Raw genomic sequence first — 17436 nt, forward strand, 5'->3', positions numbered from 1 at the left:
CTCTGGCTCTCCTCCAGTAGGGCTGGGCAAAACGATTATTTTCCTAATCGATGAATCTAGCGATTAATTTTTCGATGCATCGATTAATCTAACGATTCATTTTTCAATCCGATTCGATTTCGATTCGATTCGATTAACGATTTTTTCCCCATTATTTGACTTGTATAGCAATTTCACATTTATTAATTTATGTATATAAATGAAAAACACAAATCTATTCATTTGAAGACCTTTTAATAAAAAATAAAAAAATTGCAAAATAAAGTTGTAGAGGTCGTACAATCAATACAATAGAGATAGCATTTAACAAGAAATGAAATGTGCAAACATATATAAAATTAAGGAAAAGTTAACAAAACATTTCAAATAAATAGCAACAATGGTGTCTTTAAACAAACAAAATGTAATATTCACTTTGCTTTCTGCCAAAAAGTGCTCTTCATTCACAAAACAAAATCCACAATAACATTGTACTACAATCTGCTGTTTTTAACAAAAAATTAAATGTTTTGCAAAACAAATATAACAAAGGAAATCATAGCAAAAAATTAATAATATACAAACAGCAGCAATGGCGTCTTTGAACAAATAATGAAATGACAAGTTACCCCTAAGTAGGACTCTGTGACCAGACTTGTCCAAGCATCAGTGGTAAGGGAGATTTTGGATGTTTTGGAGGCTTTTTTTAGTTCATTCCTTAGTCTCTGCACTGAAGTTTCATACTTTCTCTCCATCATGCTTGTAAAATGACGCTTAGACGGCAGAGTGTAACCTGGTTGGAAAGTGGTCAGCATTTCTTTGAATCCCTCACCCACAGCAAGTGGTCTCTTGTCTTTTAAAATCATAGATAAGACGCTCTCAGTAAGTACAGCCACCTCCTGGGGGGTGCATGGTGTACTTCTTCTCTGACAGTAGTCCTCCAGACTTTTCTGTTTATTCCTGAAATCATAAATCACACACAGCACACAGATGAATTCGAATAATTACAAAATAATTATATGGAAAGCATAATATCAAAATAATTTGATAAGGATCTGGTTGAGCTAGATAGATAGATACACACACACTGTTATGCCATGTGCTTTCATAGCATAACAGTAAGAGGTTAATAATAATCCCCAATGTTGAACATATGATATGCAGTAATCATGATGGCTGGAAAAGATAATGTTTAAACAGCCATAGCTGATGGCACCTTTACTGGTGCACTGCTTTCTAGTCATTAGATGGCATAACTTTGACTTATAAGATCAAGCTGGAGAAGCATAATGTATAAAAACAGCGTTCAAATAGGATGAAACACATTAAATTTGACAAATCAAGAGTTCATTGTCATTTTGCTTTTGCAAGCACTTTAACAATGTTGTAATAGTGTCCACGACGGCTACGTTTAGCAGGTGGTGCATTATCCTTGTTAACATTTCTCCTGCGGCCAATTCGCTGTCTCACATTTTTGTCTTTCGCCGATTCTGATAATCAGCCTGCGCGCATTCCGACTCATTTTGCCAGCATGGGCCACAAAAAAAAAACCAATAACAACAGCAGCTGCTGTATGTTACTGCTCAGCAGCTTAAATTAGTTTTGTATTTACGGAGGTTGGGTGTTTATCTGTGTCTATGAGTGAGTGTACGTCTACGTGGGGGGGGGGGGCGGTCTGGATGAATTAACGGGTAAAAACTAGCGTTAGTAAAAAAGTTAAACTTACGGTGGTTTGTCCTTTGCAGAAGCTGCTCCTGGATGCCGTCGTTTGGGGTGCTGGTGCATAGCCGTCGTGCTTTTATGATAGGCCATTTCCACCTCACAAAGCCGGCAAACGACTGAATCACTTCCTTTTCTGTTAAAATATCCCCATACTGTAGAGCTGCGTGTTCGGGTGGAGTGATTTAAGTTGACTGCAACTGCCTCACTCATGATTCCGCTACTCGCTGCCGCCATGTCTTTTTTTGAAAGTGACGACGCATCGACGCAGATTTTTTTACGTCGACGTATTTTTTGCGTCGACGTAATCGATTACGTCGACGCGTTGTCCCAGCCCTATCCTCCAGTCTCCCTCCCCTCAATCCCGACTGTTCGCAGCAGATGGCCCCGCCCCTCCCTGAGCCTGGTTCTGCTGAGGTTTCTTCCTGTTAAAAAGGAGTTTTTCCTTCCCACTGTTGCTGTGTGCTTGCTCACAGAGGGTCATGTGATTGTTGGGGGTTTGTTACCGAACAGTACAACACATTTTCTTTTTAAAAAGATAAAAACAAACTCACAATGTCTACGATCAGTGTCTCTACCATCTGCATAAACACCAACTTTGGAGAAATGAGGTATTCATCGAATTTTTCAGCTGTACATTCGCTCAGCATCCGCAGCGATGGAGGAATAAAACATTCACAGCGCAGGTCTCATGTGTATGCTCTCAGCAGCTTCCAGGGGAAAAGTTCCAAAACAAAGGAAAGCAAACTATATAAAGTAACATTACAAAAAGAATAAACAAAATACCAAATATATAAACAGACTAGTTAAACATTTTGTATTTTTTATGAGGAAAGTAACAACAAACTAGCTCCCCCCATAACTACACGGTACTTTCAATATTGGTGACATAACACATTCAGAGAGTTTCTCTTGTGTATACTCCCCATGCCTGTAACAACATGAATAATGTCACACTAGCAAACATAGCCTCAATAGTACACTTGAGCAGATGAGCAGCTCTGTGTCACGCACAATGTTCATATGTTTCACTCCTAATTTTCAAGTCTGTGCATGAAAAGAAGTAAAAGAGCTTATTTAAAATGTAGCAATGTTACAACATTGCTACATTTGTTGCAACACCATTTAATGTGCTCTTAAATAACCTGATGACACATTTACAACCAAATGGCAAAAGTACAGCGAGCAGAGTGAAAGAGCACCTTCACCGGGAAAATCAAAAGAGTAGGAAAAGTAAAGCAAAGGCTCACAGCACTTTGAAGGTGATATATCAGCAAGGTGTGAAAACCTTAGTACCTGACAAACAGATGCACTAACCCAAAGCCTTCAAAATAAGAGTCTGTGCTTATATCCAAGTTGTTGTAGATTGTTGTTAATCTCTTTCCCTCTTCCACAGCATGTCTTTATCCTGTCTTCCTTCTCTCACCCCAACCGGTCGCAGCAGATGGCCCCGCCCCTCCCTGAGCCTGGTTCTGCTGGAGGTTTCTTCCTGTTAAAAGGGAGTTTTTCCTTGCAATGTTGCCAAAGTGCTCATAGGAGGTCATATGATTGTTGGGTTTTTCTCTGTATGTATTATTGTAGGGTCTACCTTACATTATAAAGCTCCTTGAGGCGACTGTAGTTGTGATTTGGTGCTGAATAAATAACATTTAACTGAAGTGAGTATAAATAAATTGAATATAAGTCTTAATATACCAGCTCGTTCTGTTGTTCTGTTCCTCGAGCTGTTTGTGAGTACTTTTATTTGGAATGTATTGGAATAATCCTGCTTGGGCAATATGTTGTTGGTGCTCTGCAACACAAATGCCAGGATCTCTTGAACAAAACCAGATGACACTATATTTGAAAGTGATGGTGTACTATAGTTGGATAAACCTGATCAAGTACGGGCAAAATTCCAATAAACTAATCCTGCAGTAACCAGATCCAAAAAGAGATGGTTTCAGATTTTTGACCTTCAACCAGACTGCATCATTTTTCCTTGAGTTTATTTTTACAATAAATATAATTACATTTATTAAATATATTTAGTCCAAGTATAAGCACCTGGCTGACCTTTGTGTCACATAAATGTGTAGGTGTGCCTCTTAACGATTTTTTTTTTTAATGAATAACATGTCTGTCTTTAACAAATACAAAAATAAAAGTTTGGACTTGAGATGTTATGGACATTTTTGGACTGAAATTGTAACATTCAATGAACAGTCGTATTAGAAAAATAATTACATGATTACCATAATCATGCTTACATAATACAAAATAGTTGGCTATCAAATTACTTCTCAAAAATAAACTGGCAGAATCCCATTTTTTCATCCAGAATTTTTTTAACACCTAGGATATAATTTCACTGTATCGCAGCCTGACATGGCTTATAGCTAAAGAACTTGTTCTTGCCAAATTAATGTTTGGCAAGCGTAGCTGAATGAGTAGAACCGTGTCTGTGTGCCCAGTTCAGTCAAACCAAGCACATGCATGTCGTGAAGATAGTCTGGTGCATGAGATGTATGAAAAAGTCATTCATTCCAATCACTATATGTACGCTTCTTAGATTGAGGCGTAGGTGTTCCTGTAGTCTGCTAACTTCCTTGATAACCTTTCATACTTCTCCAACAATTGATGGGAAGTCCTCCTAAAAGTCCAGATATGCCCATGTAGGCTCTCTGTTGGATACCTGGGTAAAGAGAGAAGGAAGACGATCATCAGACACATTAAACGTATACTGAGGATGCACTGGGGACAATTGGCAGAGGCCCAGTCCTCAAGATCATCAATTCCCACCTCAGACCTTCAGGTTTACGAAGGATTTTCCTGAGTGTAGTTAGCCTGTGGGACTCCATAAACAGCTGACAGGTGGCAGAAGGTCAAGCAGAGTGCAGCTCTGTCAGTGGCTGATGCAAAAACCTCGGATGTGGGAGGAGTTTGGTGACGCCATGGAACAAGACTTTCAGTCTGCCTCAAAGTGGTTCCAGCAAATATCAAACGACTCAGGAGGTCAAAGCGACATTCTACAGTGTTTACAGTGGTGATGGGATGGGAACTCAACTGAGGATACAGTCAGGCGGACACTTTGAGGATCTCCTCAATGCCACTGTCACGCCTTCCAGGATGGAAGCAGGGTCTGGGGAAGAGGGGGACGACTTGGCCCCTGGGGTGGATGATCACCCTCAGCTCCTGAAGGCTCTGAATGTTGTAGAAGCCCGTCCATCAGTCGAACATCAGATTCAGCAGGAACATATAAGATCTACAAATTGCTCCTTTTGGTTTATCCGTGTTTTAAAAATAGACTTTCCTCTTAAGACAGTTTCCTTAAACGCCTTCCAAACTTCACAAAACTTCTGCATTCAGGTGACTACCTCCTTTAGTTTAATGACAAAACAACACAATCTATTGAGGAAGAATGTCAATGCGAACAGTTCAGGAAATTAACACAAGAGAGAAATCTTTGCTATCCCACTGTTTTTCCATTAAAGATGTTAAGCTACCCCATCTTTAAGAAAGCTCTTACAAACCCCACTGTACTTTCTCTGCTCAGTACAGAGACACAAATATCGAAGAGTGGGTGAAACTAGTGAAATATTTAGCAGCAAATGCCAGGTATTTCCCTCAGGCTTAAGTAGAAAGTTAGTAGCTATGCATATTAATTTAATTCATGCTCTTGTTGTCCAAAACCCAAAGATATTCTTTTTATAGTGATGTAAATGATAGAAAAGCATCAAACACATTATAGACGGTATAATAACTTCAAACTGAGACTGTCCTGAAAGAACATGTCGATTTAAAATAGAGTTGGAAAACCTCTCTGGTGTTTAGGGACCAAAGAAGATTGCCATCCATTCTCTTTGCAGTGGGAACAATCTCTGTTGGCGTAAACATCCTCGAGGTGTACGAGTATGTATCGAAAAGATTGCTCTGTCTGAAGCCCTCGCACTTGCCAACCTCGTTGAGTACTGAACCTCTCAGGGAATCTAACTCGTTTAAAATAAATGTATTAGACAGCCTGTTTGAAACATCATTGCAAGCTATTTTCTGTCTTGTCACTAGAAGTACTGCTCTGTTATGCAAGGACAAGAGAACCAAGGGTGTTGCCCCACCAACATTAATTCCATGTGGCATGTTTCTTGCATCTCAGAAAGGCCAAGAAAGGCAGCCTTTCTTCCCATGCACAGAGAGGCAAATGGCATCCAAAACACCAGTCCTCAGATGAGTTTTTGCTTACGGCCCTTATCCACAAATACACTCCATCTACCACCTGAGTTGGACACAAATGTTATGAAGTCCATACTGGCTGCTTAAAAGACTGCTGTAGGTGACATTTCAAAAGAACCCTCGACACGAGAGAAAATATGCCCTGCATCACAACAACTGTTGTGCTCTTCGCAGTTGGTGTCCCTGCCAGTCACAAGTGAAGGACTTAGTATTTAATAGATACACTTTCTCTACCCTTATTGCAGAGCTGTAATTTTTATTCTCAAAACTTAAACCCAGTGAATTGATTTTTTTTTTTTTTTGCATGAGGTCTCCTAGGCATCTCCTAGTCTTTATTATTAAGCTATTAATTATAGTCTACTCTTAAGCAGGCGGTACAATTAAGACAATTCATTGTTATAGCTATTAAACTGGACTGCAGTGTGCTGTTAATGAGCCTGTCTGCTGTTTGCCTTCCATTTAAACAGAGGACATGAAGCCTCAGTGGTGCTGATGGTTTGCTGCTTATTGGCATACAGTTTGATTTGATAGATATTATGTGACTATAGAGGCAGCTGAGGACTTAGAATTATTTTTACAGGTTAGGTCAAGACTACATTAGCTCTTTGACCAAATGCATTGAGAGTATTAGATGAGAGGCATGTTTGTACAGGATTAAAGGTACAGCACAATTCAGTCCTTTCTTGAAAATAAAAAAATAAAATCTCAAAAGACAAAGTACCTAACTTATTATTATGATTATTATTATTATTATAGTGGCTATGTACAGCTTTCATATACACTTATGTGAAAAAGAAAGTTAGTTTTTTACAGAGTATTGTGCTAAGTAGTACTTCAGTAGGAATTAAAAGGGTAAATAGCAGCCAGGTGCTGCTAATCAAATAAGACTGATTAAATGATCATCATTAAATATAATGACCTCCACGGAAGAAGAATATTTGGCAATTTGGTGGTCTGGAACAGCGGTCCCCAACCTTTTTTGCGCCACGGACCGGTTTATGCCCGACAATATTTTCACGGACCGGCCTTTAAGGTGTTGCGGATAAATACAACAAAATAAAACTAGTACCGGTACCGAAAAAAAGAAAATTTATTCATAACACACGTGAAAAGACCCAGGAAAACAGAGTAAACGATAAAAACGATAATAAAATAACGCTGAAAACCGATAAAAACCCTGCCATGACCTTAAACAGCACATTCACACTTAAAAACCCTCCAATGTGGCTGAATTAAAAGAATTCTCAAAAGAAGAGTGAGCCAAAATTCTTCCAAGGCAATATATATGACTCATTGCTATTTATCGCAAACATTTCTTTTTAAACCTGTCTTGTCCAGCAGTTGTAGAAGGATTAAGGTCTGAATGCTTTGTATTGCCAGACATGTTTGATTTCCCAGTAGGGGCACCGTAGACTCCTCTTGTTAATGTTTTTGCTTTATTCATTTACTTTTATTATTCATATTATTGTCTAGTGGATATTATTGCTGGAGCAGAGAGGGCGTAAAGGCCAGATTGAAGATAAGAGAGAAGAGAAATTGGAAAAAAAAGAGGAAAAGAATGGGAGTGGAAGTAAAAGTCGAGGGTGAAGTAAACAGACACGCTGGGTCGCCAACTGCTGCTTCTGTAACAAAGCACACTCAAATAATACACAGCACCAAAAAGACACAATAGATGGGGGGTACACAGACAAATATACAATTTTGCTGTGTAAGTGTGTGTAAATAAGAGACCCCGTGAGAGCCAGAGATGGATGGAGGGCGACCCGAGACAGATGAAGATCTGAGACCACACATCCTGATGCATCCACCTCAGCTGAGGGAAGAGGGTAGCCCCAGTTGGAGCTCCAACAGCCAAGGGCGGGGTTGTCGCAGGACCGGAGACAGCAAGCGTTTGTCCCCACCAGAGGCTGTCCGCCCCAGCATGAGCACAGGGCCGCAGACCCCAGATCCCCAAGAACCCCGGACCCATAAAACATTACCATCCTGAATACGGGATAACATTTTTAGATTAAACATAAATACACACAAACATGAATATGTGCAAAGAAAAAGCGGGAACACTTTGTTTATGCAAACACCTGTAAGCCATAAAACACAAATGTATCACAATGCTGCCTATGAACACATCTCCACAGTCACACACACATATGCACTATGTTGTTGTGCAAGCAGCTGGTGCTGGAGAGACAGCTCTTTCAACTCGTCTCCACAGAGACACAGAATTCATGCGTAAGTCTGTGAGGCCCTTCAGCACTGATCTGTTCCTCAGCTAAAATCTGATAGACCTAAAATCACATTCAAACTTTCAAAAATGACATATACTTCAGTTACAGGTGATGGAGAAGGTTTTATATGTTTATCCAGTCAATCTGTCCTTTGTGTAATCCCTATTTGTTAATGCATAGAGTCTGACCATCTCTAGATGTAGTGCAATAATCCCCAAAGCTGTGGACTCGTGTGGAGGTAATGCAAGTGTGCCAGGGGCTTAAACTGCAGCACACGCTTTGTAGCATTTACTAGGCTAAATTCAGTTTTACACCAAAAAAGACAGCCCGCTGAATTTGCTAACAGCAGTCAAAGCTAATAGAGGTTAGTGTGTTTTCTGTTTCGATTTCAAGTCTGGACTGATGGGCAGGAATCGCACATATCTAGGTTACAGATGAAAGATGGATACCAAAGACTACCCAAAATCCACAAAAAGTCTTAAATTTGACATGTCTTTATCCTGTCGTCATTCTCTCTTTCTCACTCTCATTTATTCTCTCTCCCCAACCAATCACAGCAGATGGCCCCGCCCCTCCCTGAGCCTGGTTCTGCTGGAGGTTTCTTCCTGTTAAAAGGGAGTTTTTCCTTCCAACTGTTGCCAAAGTGCTTGCTCAGAGGGGTTCATATGATTGTTGGGTTTTTCTCTGTATCTATTATTGTAAGAACTGCTGTACAATATAAAGTACCTTGAGGCGACTGCTGTTGTTATTTGGCGCTGTATAAATAATATTAAATTGAATTGAAAATGTATTCCATAACAGAAGAAATGTTGGACTTTTAGTATTTTGCTTGACTTTTGTGTCACAGAGAGAAAATCCCACTTCCACGTCTGAAAGTCACTAGTCGCCGCAAATAACAATTATCATATCGGCACAAATAAAGCAAATTTTTGTAGAAATTAGATTTTAAAAAATGAGGAAAGTCTATATAGTCAAAAATAAGACAGGTTCATCTATACAACCTTGGATAACCATAAATAGCAGCAGGGTGATACAGATAGGAGTCTATCATGGCTTGTTTGTTTGTTCTTTAATGTTGACATTAAGTCTTGTCTTTGTTTGTAGAAGTACATAAACAATAAACAACCAACCAATCAAAAACCACATTTGTCTGCCTTATCTGCCAGTCAGGACTCGGCTCTAAAGTGAAATGAATACGTGTTACTCTCAGAAAACCAATTTGAAATAAATTACTTCCTTTCAAAGCCGTTTATTCTGGGAAACCGACATGTTTCAGTCAATGCAGTGTTTTCCTGCTTTTGAGAAATGCTCATCATGGAACTGAGGCCTAAGTACTTCACACAGTAAGAGTTTTGTAAAGGTGGAAATTATGAAATGCTTTTGTAATTACAATAATTTTGTTAGAGAAGTTTAGAAAAAGAAAAGGTTTTCTCCATTCACCCTCACAGGTGTAATTTAGTTAGTCCATCTCCCACGAAGTGTGGGCATCACGAGGCTAGGAAGAATTTATAACATGCTGTGATGTCGCAGTATGGTGTCTCACTGAATATGCAAAGTTCTGTCTGCCATAGTCTGTGAACTACAGTACACATAAGTAAGAGTAACTAGCAGGAGAGCATTAAACTAATGTTTTAATCTGAGGCATGATGTAAACTGAATAGAGTTTGCTGCTTTAACATCAATGTTCATTTCTGTAAATCTGCTGGTTAATGTATGTTGGCATGGATCATATGTTTTGTGTTGTTATACATAATCATCATTTCAGAGACAAAGTGTGCTCTTTTAAAATATTTAGCTTTAAAAAAATACATTATGATCAGAGATGGGCAGTAATGCGTTACTGTAATCTGATTACTTTTTTCAAGTAACGAGTAAAGTAAGGGATTACTATTGCAAAAACAGTAATTCGATTACCGTTACTTTCCCGTAGGAACGCTGCGTTACTGTGTTACTAAAACCGTGATTTTTTGCGAGTGTCTCATGACAGTGACGTAAGCGAGTGCGCTGTTCGTGACAACAGCTGTGTGCAGATCAACAGTGGATAATATATCGAGTGCAGAGAGAGTATGAGCGTGCAGCGTTTAAAGCGTGGAAGTACTGACCTTACTTTGAGTTTGATTCCATAAAAAGTGACAAAAACATTAGTGTCCGCTGTGCGTGGGAAGAAAACTTATTTTTACAGCGAAAAAAACCCCTAAACTTCCAACAAGCACCGAGTAGCTACGACGTAATGGGAAACTCACAGAGAAACTCGCGGATTCTTCCACTGACCGCGGCACACCTGCACCAGGGTAAACCTCCGCCTGCCCCACTCCTGCTTTACAGGTGAAAATAGAGCAACAGGACCGCTGAGTCTTTGACTTTATTTATTTTCTGCTGTGTTTTACTTGCATCTATTTGAAAGACTGAGTGTAAACACAAAAAATATTTTATTTTATGTGCTGGAATGTGCAGAAAATAGGTTTAAATGTTAAACTAATTTCTTCCAGTCAGAGAATGTTGCAGATAATTTAATTTTTGTTTGATGCATAAAGTTAAAAGATTAAAACTAATAAAACAAGTTTTAAAAAGAGACTTTTCCATTTGATTACATTTTGTATGATGGATTATGCAGAAAAAGTAGAATTGGGCTGAAAGATCTATCACTTTATCACCTCTTCAGGTTGTAAATCGTGTTTTTAAAAAGTAACTAAGTAACTATGCAATTAATTACTTTTGAAAATAAGTAATCAGTAAAGTAATGTGATTACTTTTCTGGGGAAGTAATCAGTAATTAGTTACTGATTACTTTTTCCAAGTAACTTGACCAACACTGATTATGATTATAAAATTGAAAACTTGTAGAATTTATAAACTTCTCGTTTTCATATGACTGAAGTTGGTGCTAATTCACACAGCACCATATCCCATCCCACCATCCCCTCTGTGAAACAGGCTGGTAATCACTGTTTGAATTGTTACTCAAAAGGAAGTAATGTAGAACACATTGCTCATTACTTTTTAAACAAAGTAGTGCATTACATTACTCAATTACATCCTGGAGAAAGTAATTTGATCCCTCCCCTAGAATCGCAGGGAGGGGTCAACAACAGCAGTAATGGCAAATAAATAATTTCTTCATGATAACTTTCATCTAATCTTCCTCACAAGATTTTTTTTTTACCAGTTTTACTAAAAAAAAATAGATCATTCAATAGATTGTTAAAATGCACATTAGAATAAACTGATTACAACAAATAACACAACTGCTAATGCATTTAAAAGAAACCTGTAACTGTTACAGAATAGAAACATTTATAAAAGTTTTCTTTTAAACAGAGCGTTTGCTGGGAAGCAGACCGAACAGCTAATGGAAACTTTTTAAAACTGAAGTAAAAGTTTGCTAAAAAAAGTTGGAGCTTTAAAGCTTTTCAGTTTCACATGTGAGTGGCAGTGTTTTTTAAGGCTAAGGCAGAAACTCCAAATAAACCTGAGAGACGTCCTGTGTAACTGTAGCTGTGGGTCCTCTCACAGTTACACAACACAAGATAACCTGTGCAACAAAGAAAAAAGAAATTAATGGTAAATGGCCTGCATTTATATAGCGCTTTACTTAGTCCCTAAGGACCCCAAAGCGCTTTACACTACATTCAGTCATTCACCCATTCACACACACATTCACACACTGGCAATGGCAAGCTACATTGTAGCCACAGCTGCCCTGGGGCGCACTGACAGAGGCAGTTAACACTAAATATGTTGTGGGATTTACGTGATTCTTGGTCAGCCTTAACTGTCACTGAGGGAACCGATAGAAATTAAAATCTTGTAAACAATGAGAACATTTTTGCTAAAGCATATAGTTAGGGCTGGACCAGGTGACCCTGAATCCTCCCTTAGTTATGCTGCAATAGACGTAGGCTGCCGGGGATTCCCATGATGCATTGAGTTTTTCCTTTCCAGTCACCTTTCTCACTCACTATGTGTTAACAGACCTCTCTGCATTGAATCATATCTGTTATTAACCTCTGTCTCTCTTCCACAGCATGTCTTTATCCTGTCTTCCTTCTCTCACCCCAACCAATCACAGCAGATGGCCCCGCCCCTTCCTGAGCCTGGTTCTGCTGCAGGTTTCTTCCTGTTAAAAGGGAGTTTTTCCTTCCCACTGTCGCCAAAGCGCTGCTCATAGGGGGTCATATGATTGTTGGGTTTTCCTCTGTATGTTTTAGTATAAAGTGCTTTGATGTGACTGTTGTTGTGATTTGGCGCTGTGTAAATAAAACTGAACATATACGATGAACCTTTGGCGTTTTTTGGCTAATACTTTTCTGTCATCGGAATCTGCTGCGCTCCTCTTAACTGTTCTAATGAGCGGAGCAATGTGGCAAAAAATTAATCTGAACAATGAAAAAAACATATTTGATTTTGTGGTATTGAAGGGTTTGTGGAGCAGGTTTGTTCTGACGCTGCAGTTTTAAACCAGTTTGAGAAGAAAAAACAACAACATAGATGCTAAACAGGGAAAAGCAGCCACGGCAAATGAGATTAAGCTAATTGTTTACTCCTTTGGGTTTATAAAAATAACATTACACACAAGGTTAATTAACCCAATAAAGTACGCCGGCATAATCGGCGAAGATCATGTCTTTGATTAGCAAAGTTCAGTTGCTTTGCTCGAATTAAACACATGATAAATGGTGTATGACAAACTGCTGCCTCTGCTCGCTGTGTTTACACGGGAACTCTTTGAACCTCTTTTGAAAATCACAGTTTAGCAGTGACATACACTAAAAGTCACAGGCTTTACAACTGACTATAAAGTCACGGCTCATAAATCATGTCACGCCACAGCTGTTTTGCTGTGTTGCTGTGATAATGACTTACATTCTGACAGCAGGCAAAAAAAAACGGTGGCCATTTACAGACTATTCATTAACATCTCAAAATGTAGTCAACCTTCAGCTGTCGTGCTCAAAAACTGATAAAATGATCTGTCAGTCAACGTTTGTCAGGGGAGAAGCGGAGCAACAAGACAAGGCAGGAGGATACCTCGATGTCACACTATTCCACCGCATCCCTGAGTCATTAGCATCGGTTTGTGATGACAGCACCTGACACATGACAGGCAAAGGCCTTCTCAGCCGTTCATCCCAGAAGAGCACATCTGACAACCAGCTCACTTGACTGACTGACTCACTCATAACACTGACTAACTGGCTGACTAGCTGACTGACAGACGATCCTGCAGTCGAGGGCTGCCGCTCTACACAGATAATAAGCAAAGAGGGCAAACAGGCTGCTGACTGAGAATGAAGAGTTGAGTGGAAGAAACTGGCACATGGCAAACCGCTCTGTTTGCTTGGAATGTGGTCTTATGCAGCGACACACCAAAGTTGGAGCCATTCGTCACCTTCACGACACCCCCTCCAGTGTTCCGCCACAATCTCCGTCCAAGCTGGAAAAGTCAGAAATAGCAGCAGAAAGAGAAGAAAAAAAGATGGAGAAAGACTCAAAGACACTACCGGCGCTGTGTGCCAGGCTGCCAAGTGGCACCAGCCACGGCGCACATAGTTAGGTGCCAAAGCTTGTCAAATATAGGGCATCCATCCAATCCACTCCAGTGGCAGTGGGGAGGGCTCGCTGCCATTCACGCCACCTATATTATTCGTCACTGCCCGCTGCTGCCAGGTCCTAAAAGGTGGTTGCTATCACAAAGCTTCCTCTGCAGTACAAAGGCCTGTTTTGCAGGTGTGCATTTACACAAAGGCAGAGAAATCAGAATATACTCACTGCATTAGTTTGGGTTTGGACGCGCTGAACTTTAAACTTTCTGCAAATTCTTTCATTACCAAACCATACATCAACACTGCTGCATTTCTCCTGCACCATAAATAAAAGGAGGCTTCTTGCTGAACTGGTACATTTCATGGTACACAAAGTTTGTATGACAAATGTGTCTTGTGATTGTAATTGGGGTTGGTTCACTCGCAAAGGCGCTTTGTTCTGGGTGTTTACTGAGAAAAAGCACCTGAGGGATACAAAAGGAGAGTTGCCTTTTCAGTCGGGCACCGAGTCAGGATAAGTGGGTTTGTGTTCCCCCGTGTGTGTGTGTGTGTGTGTGTGTGTGTGTGTGTGTGTGTGTGTGTGCGCGCAGATGTTTCCTGATTGGGTTTGGACTGGGTCTACCTGTGCATGATGTGTGACTTGATTGAGTTTGGTGAGTGTGTGTATTTGTGTGCGTGCTCCATTGCATGTATTTGCATAATCATCTTCAACAATGTTTCTCATTGTCAAAGCAAGAGATTAACATTTCCCACACATTGACACCCCCTGCGTGCACGCTCCCTCCTTTTCAGTTAAATAAGTGAGATGTCCAAGAGAGATCATTATCAGAGAGGCTCTAAATCGATCCATTCTAATTAATTACCCACTTGATAGATAGGAGTGAGGCCCCGTCGCACTCCAGGAGCTGAGGAGAACAGTGCCGGCTGTTCAAATCCCACACATAACCTACACAGAGAACTGCAGGCAAACTGTGCAGGCAGAACTTTAGACTACAGCTGATGGTCTCATTTAAAAAATATTATTCAATCTATTGCAAATGAATACAATAAGCTGCCATCTGGAGCAACATTAGTGTTTCCTGGGCTGATAGCAGGTTAACATCACAAGCCTCGGAACAACGTAGCAATCAAATGTTTATCTGTAACATTGTTACAGCGCAGGATGATAGAGTTTGGGTTTAAGTGGAGACGCAGTTCAGATGGGAAACTTTACCATTTTACAGCTTAGCCGTGGAAAGCTTTGATGGTAAAGAGTAAGGACTATGAGGACTGCACGGTTTTCTCATGCAAACTGTGTCCAATATTTCCATTCTTCTTCTTCTGCAAGGGACAATTTCAGGAGGTCACTGCAATTTAAACTTCTATTGAAAAAGCAGCAGGATTCAGACGTCACTTTGGTGTGTTGGTGTATGATACAACAGGCCTTAACAGTAAAGACGACAGCTACAACTTTTCAATAATAATCACTAAAAAACTAGAAATTGAAAGTTCTGAACTGAACAGTTGTCCGGGTTCTTTTCCTGTTTGCACTCTTCTGTAGTTTGGTTTAAGCAGTTTGGGAATGGATTGTGATTATCAGCTCAGCACGCTCACTGACCTTCATGGGTTTGCTTTTAGATGAGGTGCTGCCCAAAAATCTGTAAATGACAAGTTGTAAGTGACATCAGACTCATCAGTCCACCTTCTGTTTATCTCTGAGGACTGTTAGCTTTGATGGTGATAAGAAATATTACTTATAATAATGATCATTAAAAATATGTGTTGCTGTCATTATGATGTGCAATGTTTTATAAGATATGATATAATATGAAGTATTCATGGTCATATTATTTTATTTTGTAAATTAACTTTCTTGAAAATGTGTCCACATACAATTTCCATGTAAACAGACTGAGGTGATTTTTTAAATGAATAAATAAAATTTGTTGGTCATGATTAATAAACACGTTCCAACAAGTAAAAGCATCCAGGTAAATAATCTGATAATATAATCCACAGTCACTATTAGGCTGTAAAACTGCTGAACTGTGTGTAGCTATCTGGATAAATTGACACGCTGTCTGTGGAATAAAGGAACCTCCACACTCCTCCAGAGCACACTGGCAGTGAGCAGAGGATCCAATAACTTTTCATTTTCCTGTTGAAAATGAGTCCCTTTCTCCTCTGTAATCTCATCTATGCAATGATCCAGCCTCTTTTACCTCCTCAGAGTTCCTTATCCAAAGCCACGCGCCTAAGAAGAACCTCTGTGTGCCATCTGGACCACCAATGTCATATCAAAACTCTAATATAACTAACTCTAATTGCATAGCAATAGAAGAAATATGGCCATACTGTAATCTAGTGCTAAACTGGGACACTACGTCAGCGGCTGTAAATGTGAGAAATAACCCGGCTGGCATTGTTTGAGTGAAGAACTATATATCTGCTGGCCGTATGCGCACACCGTGCCCCTGTGGCACGCTCGTTTGTGCGTCTGCTTTCTCGCAGTGCTTTTCTCTCAGTTTCTGCTGAGACCATTTGTCTCTTTACCCTTACATGCTCCATTTACACCATCTCACTTTTCCCCTTCTTGGACGAAAGCAACAGTGTCAACATGATTTTGCACTGGAGGCTCTTTTCTGCACTGGGCCAAAAAGTTTTTTGTGGATATTTGCAAAGAAAAAAGAAGAAACAAAGATTTAAAGTTGAACTATTTTTTCTTTCACTTTAAAGATACACCAGCTGTGAATATTTTTCATTACCAAAATGTTTTTGACATGTTTATTGGAAAAAAAGTATCTAAGCTTCAAGCCTCGGGGTGGCTGTTGCCTCGTGTTTGCAGCCGGGCTTGTTGAGAGTCTCACTCATTGTGGGGTTTTGGTTTTATATTAAATAGATGTGTCAAAGGCCTGTAGAGCAATAAAAAAACATATGAGATTTTCCCCTTAAAGGATCGTCAGATGGTTATGTTGGTAATGTATCTTTTATAGTGTTTAACTCTTCAAAGCATTTGAATCCATTAGGTTGCTGTTTTGAAAAAGAAGCCGGATTCTGTGGATTATTTACAGTTTTACACACATTGAAACAATTCAACATGTTATCATAAATGTTTCTTTAATTTCACTTCTTTATTATTTCAGAGGTGCTAATTTTCTATTGTTTTTCACAATCATATTCATACAGTGATGGAGTGCACTTCAACATGATTTGGATCGTAGCTGCTGACGTGAGTATGTGGGGGGGGGGGGGGGGGGGGTATTTGTTTGTTTGTTTGTTGTTTTATGTTTGTTTATTAACCAGAACAAAAGTGATGTTACAAAATATTTACTGTCATTAAATGCAATTATATAATAATCAATGAATCTCATTTTATTTACCAATGTAGGCGCAAAAGGCCAATAATGGTTTTCAGCTGAAATTATTTTTATTTATTACTTTTAATCGCTGAAATAATTTAAATTGGATTCACATGTTTGTCACTGAGAAGCTATTTTTCCCTTTGAGTTGTTCTGATTTCATACAGAGGCGAGTTTACCTTCAACAACACCTTCAGCAAATCACTCAAGAACTAAATTACTTCTAAATTTGAATGAAATTTTTTCTGGAAAATGTCTAAAAGTTTTAATGTAAATATGACTTCTGGTATCTGGTGCTCTCACACTGCTCTGTGACCACAGTAACGGTAATCATAACACTGGCTGTCTCTCATGGATCCAGTTTTGTTCACAGCAATGCCTAAAATGTCAAAACTTACAGCAACATGTTATATCTATGTTATA

At 39.4% G+C, this 17436-nt stretch overlaps 1 long non-coding RNA gene across 1 annotated transcript; it reads right to left on the reverse strand.

Annotated features, from left to right (window-relative positions):
- Positions 1 to 217: 217 nt before the first annotated feature.
- On the reverse strand, positions 218 to 2030 carry LOC309709286. The gene is made up of 2 exons (XR_014277466.1): positions 1706 to 2030; positions 218 to 939 (listed from the first exon to the last, which is right to left on the reverse strand). It is a non-coding gene; the product is annotated as an uncharacterized lncRNA (long non-coding RNA).
- Between the last annotated feature and the right edge of the window lie 15406 nt (positions 2031 to 17436).

This window comes from Aulonocara stuartgranti, assembly GCF_965226115.1.
Source record: "Aulonocara stuartgranti genome assembly, chromosome: 6".
Lineage (NCBI taxonomy): Eukaryota > Metazoa > Chordata > Actinopteri > Cichliformes > Cichlidae > Aulonocara > Aulonocara stuartgranti.